This window comes from Otolemur garnettii, unplaced genomic scaffold (genome assembly GCF_000181295.1).
Source record: "Otolemur garnettii isolate 467f Iridium unplaced genomic scaffold, OtoGar3 scaffold00276, whole genome shotgun sequence".
NCBI classification, from domain to species: domain Eukaryota; kingdom Metazoa; phylum Chordata; class Mammalia; order Primates; family Galagidae; genus Otolemur; species Otolemur garnettii.
The window spans coordinates 1,056,894-1,067,514 of record NW_003852671.1 but is presented as its reverse complement, the minus strand read 5'-3'; the positions used below and the strand labels follow the sequence as shown (position 1 = coordinate 1,067,514).

Sequence of the window (10,621 nt, the reverse complement as noted above, 5' to 3'; positions counted from 1 at the left end):
AGGATCAAATGGCAGGTCTATTTTTAGTTCTCTCAGTGTTCTCCAGATGTGAAATTTCCCTTTTAGTGGAGAATTTTCCCAATAACCTAAGGGTCTATCTGAACATATATTGGCATGTAAAGTGCTTTCTAAAGCAAATTACTCCAGGGGAAAAGGGATAACAGGAATAAACTGTATTGATTCATTCACTCACTCTCTCAGTTATCCACACCTACTTATTTAGTGTCAAATTCAAATACGTATTTTGGGGAATAAGGTGTTCAGTTCATGATATTTACCCTATTGAATTGTTAATCCAGGCCCTTTCACAAACTTGGGCTCCATTAGATAATTTGTTGGAGACAGAATTATTGGTATCTGGTTGTAATTACTAATGGAATAAAAAGTTAAATTCTTATTTTTTTTTTTCAGTCCCTTCTAGCTCTGAAGACTACCACCAGTTAGAAAAATCAAACACATGATAATTGGAAGCCTTGTTTTAAAAATGTCTTAGGTAGCAGGAAAATACTGCTTCCCCTTAGCCATGCAAAGTATAAGGAATGATCTTAAGATCCTAGTTCTCCATCAGCCCTGTTGTTCTCTAGTACATTCTAACTGTCTTTGTTCCCAGCAAGTATTAGGCTCTTTACTTACAATTTCTTACCTGGGGCTCCCACAAGTGTAAACAGAAAAAATTTTGTACCTTTGGTTTAGGATAAAGCAGGTTTGTGCTCTTTCTTCCTAAGGAGCCATTCAGAGTCTCTCTCCAGCTTCTTTAGAAATTGCCTTATTGTCAGCAAAGGCATCCATTTTTTGCTCTGTATTTATTATGTACCAGGTGCTGCTGTTCTTGGTTATTTAGGGATAAGGGAGACATGGTCACTACCCTCATAGAGCTCACTGCCTAATGAGACTGACAGAAAAATTAAGATGTATGACAGATGGACTGCTTCAGGTAAGAATAAGGACCGAAGGTGGCCATAGAAAGGGAACCAAACTGAGACTTACAGAGACAGGTAGTGGGTGGCGCCTGTGGCTCAGTGGGTAGGGCGCTGGTCTATATACCAAGGGTAGTGGGTTTGCACCCGTCCCCAGCCAAATCGCAACAGAAAAATAGCCAGGCATTGTGGTGGGCATCTGTAGTCCCAGCTACTCAGGAGGCTGAGGCAAGAGAATGGCCTAAGCCCAGGAGTTTGAGGTTACTGTGAGCTGTGATGCCACAGTACTCTACCAAGGGTGATAGGGTGAGACTCTGTCTTAAAAAAAAAGAAAGACAGGTAGTATTCTGCAGAAAGATGATGCCCAAAATAAATACTACAAAATGAGTATGCTTTTGACAGAAATCATAGAGCATAGAGGCCGGAGTGCAATGAGCCAGGACTGGTCACCTCAGAGGGGACTCTTTCTGGCACTCTGCTGCTGTCTGTGAAAACACTCCATTGAACTAAATCTAAACTGTATCTTAAGTAACAGAAAGATGTGTCCCAACCCTAAATATGGAAGGAATTCTATCTACCTACCGCTGAATGCCTGTGGTGTCTCCAAGAATATGGAGGTTGCCCTGGCAAAAGTCTCTTTCCTTTTTTATGATCAAGGTCCTGCTCCATCCTGGAGTCCTCCCCACACCCTCTGCTGTGAGGCAGGCAGGAGCGAGGCATATTTGAAGTTGTCCAGGATGTGCAAAGCACTTGGGAAAACAAAGAGAAATCTGATAATCTCCTTTCTCTCTTGAGCTTTCTTCCCTGGTATATTTCCTTGGGTGCTATTGTTCTACCTTGTGAGCAGGAGGCTTTCTGATCCTAAGGAGGCTGTGTCATGCTGCCCCTTCATATGGTCATGAGCAAGTCAGCCATCAGGGTCCACCCTTCCCTCCCTGTAGAAAGAATGTCTTGGCCCACATGACAGGAAAAACACAATTAAATTCAAGTAGGGGTAAGGGGGAGAGGGAAAGGAACTCAATAAGTTCCACCTAACAGGTACAATGTAGGGATATAGGGCACCCCTCCTGGGTGAAGGACTCAGATACAACTTGGATATTACCTAACAAATGCAAATAATGTAACCTAATCGTATGTACCTTAGTAATAATCTGAAATCTTTAAAAAGGGAAAAGTGTCTTGTGCAATGTGAGCGCTGTTTTAGGCTTTAGTAGGCTAAAGTGAAAGACAATTATCTCACAATGCCCCAAGATATGTCATTCCAAGGATAAGTGGTGAATATAGAGGGATTACACCACTCATCTCCCACCTTCGAAAAGACTTAGCACACTTACCTATTATTACTGGGTCTTCACTTTTTTGCTAATGGATTTTTCAGCGGTGGTGGTGGTACAAAGTGTCAGTTTTCTTCTTTTTGATCCCATCTTCCCTGATTCCTGGCATTAGTCTGAGTGTCTAGTAGGAGAAGGCTGAAGAAGTCATTGATTTCTCATCGATCCCTCTGTTGAAGGGTAGGATCCTTCATGCACAACTTTAGTTTCCAATGGAGATATCCTCAGATGAGGATTGATCCAGACATTAGGAGCTCAGCTAACAGTAGTGATTTCCAGGAAAAAGGTTGCCCAGATGGTGAGAAAATAAGAACACACAGAGAAAAAAAAAAATTCCTAAAAGACCCAGGGGATATTTGCAATTCAGTGGAAATTTCCAAGACTCTGTACCTGATAAATCTGGGGCCGGGCAGGGGGAGGCTGACCTTTCATTCAACAAGGAGTGATGGGGGATATTTCTGCAAGTCTGTCAACCACCTTAAGCCAGGTTGCTGCAAAACTTCAGGGACATTAACAATGGGAATGAGGGAAAAGATGGAGTTTGGCCAACCATGGAAGGCCATGACCCTCATCCACCTTTCTGCTGCATGGCACTTGTGGGAAATGATTATATTCCAAGTAACACAGACATTGTGTCTCCTCCTTGAGGACTTAAAATGACATTGGGAATCCCTCCCCTGGCTTCTGTGTTAGGAAAGAATGGGATCCCCAAGGGCTTGATAAGGGAAAGTTCCCTGCATCATCTACAGCTTCTTCTACTGCTTCTCCCAGCCCTGTACTTTATCTCCCAGTGATAATATATATGGTTTCACACACCCAAAGCACTATTTAGAATTTCAGTCCATTGTTCACATTTTCTTTTCTATCTCTCTTTTTAATTTTTTAAACAGAGTCTCACTTTGTTAACCTCGGTAGAGTGCCGTGACATAATAGCTCACGACTACCTCACACTTTTGGGTTCAAGCCATCCCCTTGCCTCAGCCTCCCAAGTAGCTGGGACTATAGCCTCCTGCCACAATAGCTGGCTATTTTTAGAGACAGCGCCTCGCTCTTGCTCAGGCTGGTCTTGGACTCCTGAGCTCAGGCAAGTTCACATTTTCTACCTGTGTCCATTCTACTCCCCTTACTAAGGACTTGACTACTTCCTACTCACGTGCTGAGAGTTGGTTTACTCCAGTGCATATTGTTCTTCTGAAAAGCTTCCCCTACCCTACCCCTCAATCCCACCAACCCTACCCACTCCCCAACCTGAACCAGGCTCTGCTGACCTCAATTTCAATATTTAATCCACTGTTTTATAACTTTGCTTTCTTCTCTGTATCCCCTGCTAGCTTCTGAATTCCCAGGCAGTAACATTTTCATCTCTGTATTATTAGCACCAATCACAGTGATGCTTAATACTTAGTAGTAGGTGCTTAATAAATTGCATGTGAATGACACTGCTCTGAACCCAAGACTTGAGCAGTAGCTGCTCTTGTGTGATCAACAGCAGTTAAGTCTTGAGATGAGAGGAAGAGTACAGAGGACCCCTGGCCCTCAGTTTGAGTGAGTTCCATTCTTTCTGGACATGCTCCTTGTGAAAAAAAAAAAAAACCAAAGTATCTAAATGGAAGTTCTAGTAAGGTGTGGGGAGTGTCATCACTAGATTCTAAAGGACTGGGAGAACTGGCTGAGCTAAGCTGGAGAAAACTAAACCAGAAACTGGAACTCCAGTTTATTGAGCTGAGGGAAGAAAGTCTGAGACCTAGTCAAATATACTTAAACTATCCATGTTTTTCCAGCTTACTTGAATTTTAAGGATTAAGGCTACTGCAGAAAGAGATGAAATCAAAGTCAATTTATTAAAAGAAAAAAATGTAGCTATTTGTCCAATTGATGATGACTTTATATTTAGATTATAATATTTTCAAACTGATTTTATCATAGGAATTTCTTAGTTTTTGCATGAAAGTAAGAAGAAAAAGAAATTTACTTTTAAAGCATATTCACATGGTGTAAAAAAAATAAAACCCCTCAAATGTATAGATTAAAAGTCTGGGCACAGTAGCTCACGCCTATAATCTCAGCACTTCAGGAGGCTGAGGCAGCAGGATCACTTGAGGCCAGGAGCTCCAGATCAGCCTGGGCAACATAATGAGATGCTGTTTTGTAAAAAATAAATAAATACATAAATCCAGTCCTTGCCACCATTCCTATTCACTATATCCTCCCTCCCTAAATAACCATTTTCATTATTTTATTGTGCATCCTTCCTGTGTTTTTTATGTATATACAAAAAAACCCAGACTATTTATTTACACCGTTCTGCACCTTGTTTCTTGTTTTTCCCTGGAAAACTTTCCTTGTCTGTACGTAGAGAACAGAAGAAAATGTTTACACTGAGGAGATTATTAGCATGACACATCTGTCAATGAATGAATCGCAATATTCTTGAATTATACTTCTGCTTTAATCATTCTTTGACATCTCTTTTGCTTCAATTCTCTTGAGCAGTAAAAATCCTATTATGGTAAAAAAAATTGTATTAAGAAATCTAATAACTTTGCAAATAAAAATGAGTTAGGGCAAATAAAAAGGAGGTAGAGCAAAATGTTATGATAGCTAGAATTTGCTTCAAAATAGAGGAGTAGAGATAAAACTTACTTGGCCGTGAACTGGTAATTCATGGATCTATATGTCAGTCACATTATGGTTCCTCATACTATTCTCTCTACTCTGAGTATTAATATGTTTTAAAATTTTCAGAACAAAAAGTCTCAGAAATATGCAGTGACAATCAGGTATCTATTTAAAGAAGGCTCTACATTTTTAGAAATTTTCAGTTAAAAATTAATGAATGTCAGGAATACTTCCCTAAGATGGAAATTCTAATTCCACAAAATTAACCAGTCAGTCACAGGGGAATGTCAAATACCATGTGGGCTACTCAGAGCCAGAAAATGCAAAACTGTTATGACTACCAACTCCAAGAGGAATTCAACCCTCTCCCTGACAACCTGCTTTCTGATCCAGATGGAGTGGGGGCAATGTAGAAACACATATGTACCTGCAGAATCATAGTTCAGAATTAGGAGATTGGATGGAAATGATAGATTAAATTCAGAGCCCATCTTTTTCATATAGCAAATTCCTTAGTATAAAATTTAAGGCTGGGTATGGGGCTCATGCCTGGGAGGCTGAGGAGAGAGAGTCGCTTGAGGCCAGGAATTTGAGACAGGACTGAACAACATAGTGAGACCCCCAGCTTTACATAAAATAAAAACATTAGCTGGGTATGGTGGCACATGCCTATAGTCTTAGCCACTTGGGGACTGAAGCAGGAGGATCACTTGAGTTCAGGAACATAAGGTTGCTATGAACTATAATGACTGCACTCTAGCCCAGGCAATAGAGCAAGACCCTGTCTCAAAGAAGAAAAATTTTAAGCTTTTTCTTCTGTTTTTCCCTTTTCTTTTTTCAGCATATAGTAAAACAAGATAGAGTGCTATCATCAAGTCTTATAATAAAAGTATGTCTTTGTTCAGGCTGCTATAACAAATTACAATAGACTAGGTAGCTTAAGCAACAAACATTTTATTTTTCACAGTTCTGGAGGCTGGAAGTCTGAGATCAGGGTGCCAGTATGGTCAGGTTCTTGATGAGGGCCTTCTTCCTGGCTGACAGAGGGCCATGTTGGGGTTGTCTTCTTGCTGTGTCCTCACATGGAGGAAAGACAGCTAACTAGCTCTGTGGCATCTTCCCATAAGGGCACTAATCCCATTCATGAGAGCTTCAGCCTGATGACCAAATTACTTCCCAAGATCCCACTTTTAAGTTCCATCACATTGGGGTTAAGTTTCAATATATGAATGTGAGGGGAAAACAAACATTCAGTCCATTGTAAAGGAACTACTAGGAGAAAAAAAAAATAGCATATGGAACTGAATTTTAAAAAACAGAAATAAATATCAACATTCACTCAAATAACAGACACATAGACCTATGGAACAGAATAGAGAACCCAGAAATAAATCCATGCACTTACAACCAACTCATTTTTGACAAAAGCATCAAGAACATACACTGGGGAAAGGACAGTCTCTTTAATTAATGGTGCTGGGAAAATTGGATACCTATGTGCAGAAGAATGAAACTATACCCCTATATTTCACCATACACATAAGTAAAGTTTAGACTAAATGTAAGACCTGAAACTCTGAAACTACTGGAAGAAAACACTGGGGAAACAGTTCAGGATATTGGTCTGGGCAAAGATTTTTTGTGTAACATTTCACAGGCAAAAGCCAGGCATGGTGCTGTGTATCTATAGAACCAGCTAGTTGGGAGGCTAAAGTGAGAGGATAGCTTGAGGCTAGGAATTCAAGGTCATAGTGCACTATGATCTTGCCTGTGAACATGCATGTCCTCTATCTTGGGAACATAGTGACGCCCCCCTCTCTAAAGAAATAAATGAAAGGCACAGACAATAAAAGCAAGAACAGACAAATAGGATTAAATCAAGCAAAAAGCTTCTGCACAGCAAAGGAAACAACAGAGTGAAGAAACAGGAGAAAACATTTATCAAACTATCTATTTGACAAGGAGTTAATAACCAGAATATATAAAGAACTCAACTCAATAGCAAAACACAAACAATGCAATTACAAATGGGCAAACAATCTGAAAAGACATTTTACAAAAGAATCCATACAAATGGCCAATGAGTATGTATCAGGGAAATGCAAACCAAAACCACAATGAGATATCATCTAATCCCAATTTAAATGGCTATTATCAAAAAGACAAAAAATATCCAGATTCTGGTGAGAATTCGGAGAAAGGGGAATGCTAGAATGCTGTTGGTGGGGTTATGAATTAGTCCAGTCACTATGGCAAACAGTATGGAGCTTCCCCCCCTCAATAAAAATATGTCTCCCTTATAATCCAGCAATCCTACTGCTAGGTATATATTCAAAAGGGAGGAATTCAGTATGTCAAAGAGATCTCTGCACTTCCACGTTTATGGCAACCCTATGCACAACAGTTGAGATATAGAAGCAACCTAAGTGTCCATGAACAGATGAATGGATGCAGAAAATGGTGTGTGTGTGTATGCTGTGGATAAAATATTATTCAGCCATAAAAAAAGAATGAAATTCTGTCATCTGAAGCAATGTGGATAAAACTGAAACACATTATGTTAAGTGAAATAAGGCACAGGCACAGAAAGACGAATATGGCATGTTCTCATTCATAGGTAGGGCTATGAAGAATTTATCTCATGAAGGTAGAGAGTAGCACAATAGTTATCAGAAGTAAGCAAGGGTAGGTTGGCTAATGGATACACAAATACAGTTAGATAGAAGAAATGGGTCCTGGTGCAATAGCACAGCAGGATGGCTATAGTTACCAATAATTGACTATATATTTTGAAATAGCTAGAAGAGAAGATTTGGAATATTTCCAACACCAAGAAATGATAAATATTTCAGGTGATGGATATTATGTATGCAGAAAAATGATCAGGAAATGGTTAGCACCTTTCTACTGCTATAGGTTTAGTGGAATTTCAGGATGAAATGAATATAGATGAATGTATTGGATCCACTATCTTTATGGCCATGCTTACCCATTTTTTGGTGAGCCTTTCCTTCGTGCATATTCGTCTATTTTTCTAAACTCATTTTCTATCTTCTTGAAGACCTATTGGTCAGTGTGGGGCAAGGAAAAAAGTGTTTGGGCTTTCTCGCCCATGGCTGAAAGTTGCCTCGTACTCCTAGATAGCCATAGCCGTGTACAGAGAAACCATGCTTATGTCACTGCTGTTTGGCATGCTGCCACTCTTGTTCCCCTGGGTAAACGGTGCACAGGACCTTTCCCTTGGGCAGACAGTGGATTTCAGATTGTGATGTGTAACCTCACTTCCCAGCCACCAGAAGTTAGGCAGGACTTGTCATGCTTGCTACTCCCATCTCTGTTGTGAGCTGAATAGAGCTCGTTACTCCTGCCCTCCATGCCCCAGTTTCTCTCCGGTCTGGCTGAACTAGAACACTGGGATTACAGTCATTAACTCTCTTGGTTTTTACTTACCAGAATAATGTCTTTATTTTACCCTTGCTCTTGAAAAGTTTTCTGCATAAATGATTCTAAGAGTGGTTTTCTCTCATCACTGTCTTCAGTCCATCCTTATTGCTACGGGGAAGTCAAATACCTTCTTGTTATTCTTTTTCCTCTAGTTGCTTATAAGATCACTTTGCCCATGATAGGCTGGCATTTCACGATAATGAATCTATATGTGAATGGTTTTTAATCCTGTGGTGTTTACATTGTGCTTGCTGTACATTATGCTTCCCATACCTGGAACTCAACTCTTTCATCTGTTTTCTGAATTCATCCCCTATAATCTCTGTATCTTCAATTAGCCTCTCTTCTTCACTCTGTTTTCTTCTCCAGAATATTATTTCCTAATATTTATAAATCTCACCTCTCTTTGTTAAATTCTCAATAACATTTTCAAGTATTTATTTACATTTACTCATACTCCATGCCCCAAAGTTAGCACACTATAGACCAGGGGTCACGAATCTAAATCTTTCTAGGGTCTTTGCATTTGAATTGTGCATTAGCTTCTTATTAACCCTGTCTGGCATTGGATGACACAGAAGGGGATTAACTCCTTACTGAAATGGAGTTTTTAATTTGTCTGGCTAGCAAAAAGAAAGAAGGAAAGAAGAAAGGAAGAAAGGAAGGAAAGAAGGGAAGAAGGGAGGAAGGAAAGAGAAAGAAATTATACTAGGGCTGTCACCTTGCTATACTGATATAAAGTGATTTTGGTTGATAAAGTAAGAAATCCCCAGCTCACAAAAATTTTTTAAAATACTTGGGATGTTGGGGAATTGTGGTTATCAACACAAATTTAAAAAAAAATTATTTTCCTGCCTCCTTAAAAGGTAAATGTGAAATACAGGGAAACTAAATTGGCAATTTAATCATGTTTAAAGTATAATTAAATTATGGGTTTTTCTTTTTCTTTCTTTCTTTTTTTTCTTTTTTGAGACAGAGTCTTACTCTTTTTCCCTGGGTAGAGTGCTGTGGCATTATAGCTCACAGCAACCTCAAGCTCTTGGGCTCAAGCCATCCTCTTGCCTCACACTCTGTAGCTGGGACTTCAGGTGTCCAAGACAATGCCAGGCTATTTTGAGAGAGGGGATCTTGCTCTTGCTCAGGCTGGTCTCTAACTGTGAGCTCAGACAATCCACCCTACTCAGCCTGCTAGAGTAGTGGGATCACACGTGTGAGCCACCACCCCCAGCCTATAATTAAATTATGTAAAAAGATATCCAGTATCTAAAGTCAGTGCTGTTTTGTGAATATAATGGTTCAAAAGTAATTCTAAATCTCTGCCTATGTAGAATGCTGCACTATTTGTTGAGCAGTTACTATGTTCTAGGCACTGTTCTAGGTGCTGAGGCTACATCAGGGAACAGCACAGTAATAAAGCTTCCCCTTTTAGAGCTTCCCTTCTAGTCAATCCCATCACATTAACTCGATAAAAGAGTCTGAAGAGGATAGATGGCTGAGTAGCCGACAGAATAAGAGAGACATAAAAATAGGCAAAATGACAGATAAATGAGAAAAAAAAATAACTAAAAACAAAACAAAACAAAAACAAAAACCAGGGTGAGATGAGAATGTCAGATACCAGAGAAGCCAAAGAGACCTAGAGACGGAGATGAGTAGGAAAGGACGATTTTTCAGGGCGGGTGGCACCATTGTCTCTGAATGGTGTCCTGTCCAATAGGCTTGTTGAGACTGCGGGACGGGTATGAAGGGGAGACACACACCTCCCAAGGCCTGAGTATGGGCGCACCTCTTTGCCCAGCTGGTCACCAGGGCTCGGTCAATGGTGAGCAGAGGGCTGTGACCCGAGGTACGGGCTATTCTGGGGACCAAGACGAGGCTGTGAATAAAGGTGGAAAGGAGTGGAATGGTGGGCGGTAGGCGAGCGGGGTCGGACTGAACTGACTGTGCTTGGAGGCAGAGGCCACGGGGGAGGGAGGGAGAGGGGTATTGCTCTGAAGGGTACCTGTCTGCAGACTGAGGGAAGAAAGAGTAGGAACGTTCCCTGGCTCCAGCACAGGAGCAGGCAGGTAAGGTAGGTGGTCCCCAAAGGCTTTCCAGACTTTGGCCTGTGAAAGCGTGGCTGCCCCTTAGCGGTCACACGTGCGCAAAAGCATCAGCACCTCCTTCGAGCCGGAATCGAACCAGCGACCTAAGGATGTCGGCAGCCACGCGTCCAGTCTACAGTCCTCCGCTCTACCAGCTGAGCTATCGAAGGGTGCACGCTACCACAGCTGGGACGTTTGGCTCTTCTGGAAATGAAGGAGGCCAAGT

At 40.9% G+C, this 10,621-nt stretch overlaps 1 non-coding gene across 1 annotated transcript; it reads right to left on the bottom strand.

Moving 5' to 3' along the window:
* Positions 1-10,471: 10,471 nt before the first annotated feature.
* On the bottom strand, positions 10,472-10,565 carry TRNAY-GUA. Its single transcript has 2 exons — positions 10,529-10,565; positions 10,472-10,507 (listed from the first exon to the last, which is right to left on the bottom strand). It is a non-coding gene; the product is annotated as a tRNA-Tyr (tRNA).
* Between the last annotated feature and the right edge of the window lie 56 nt (positions 10,566-10,621).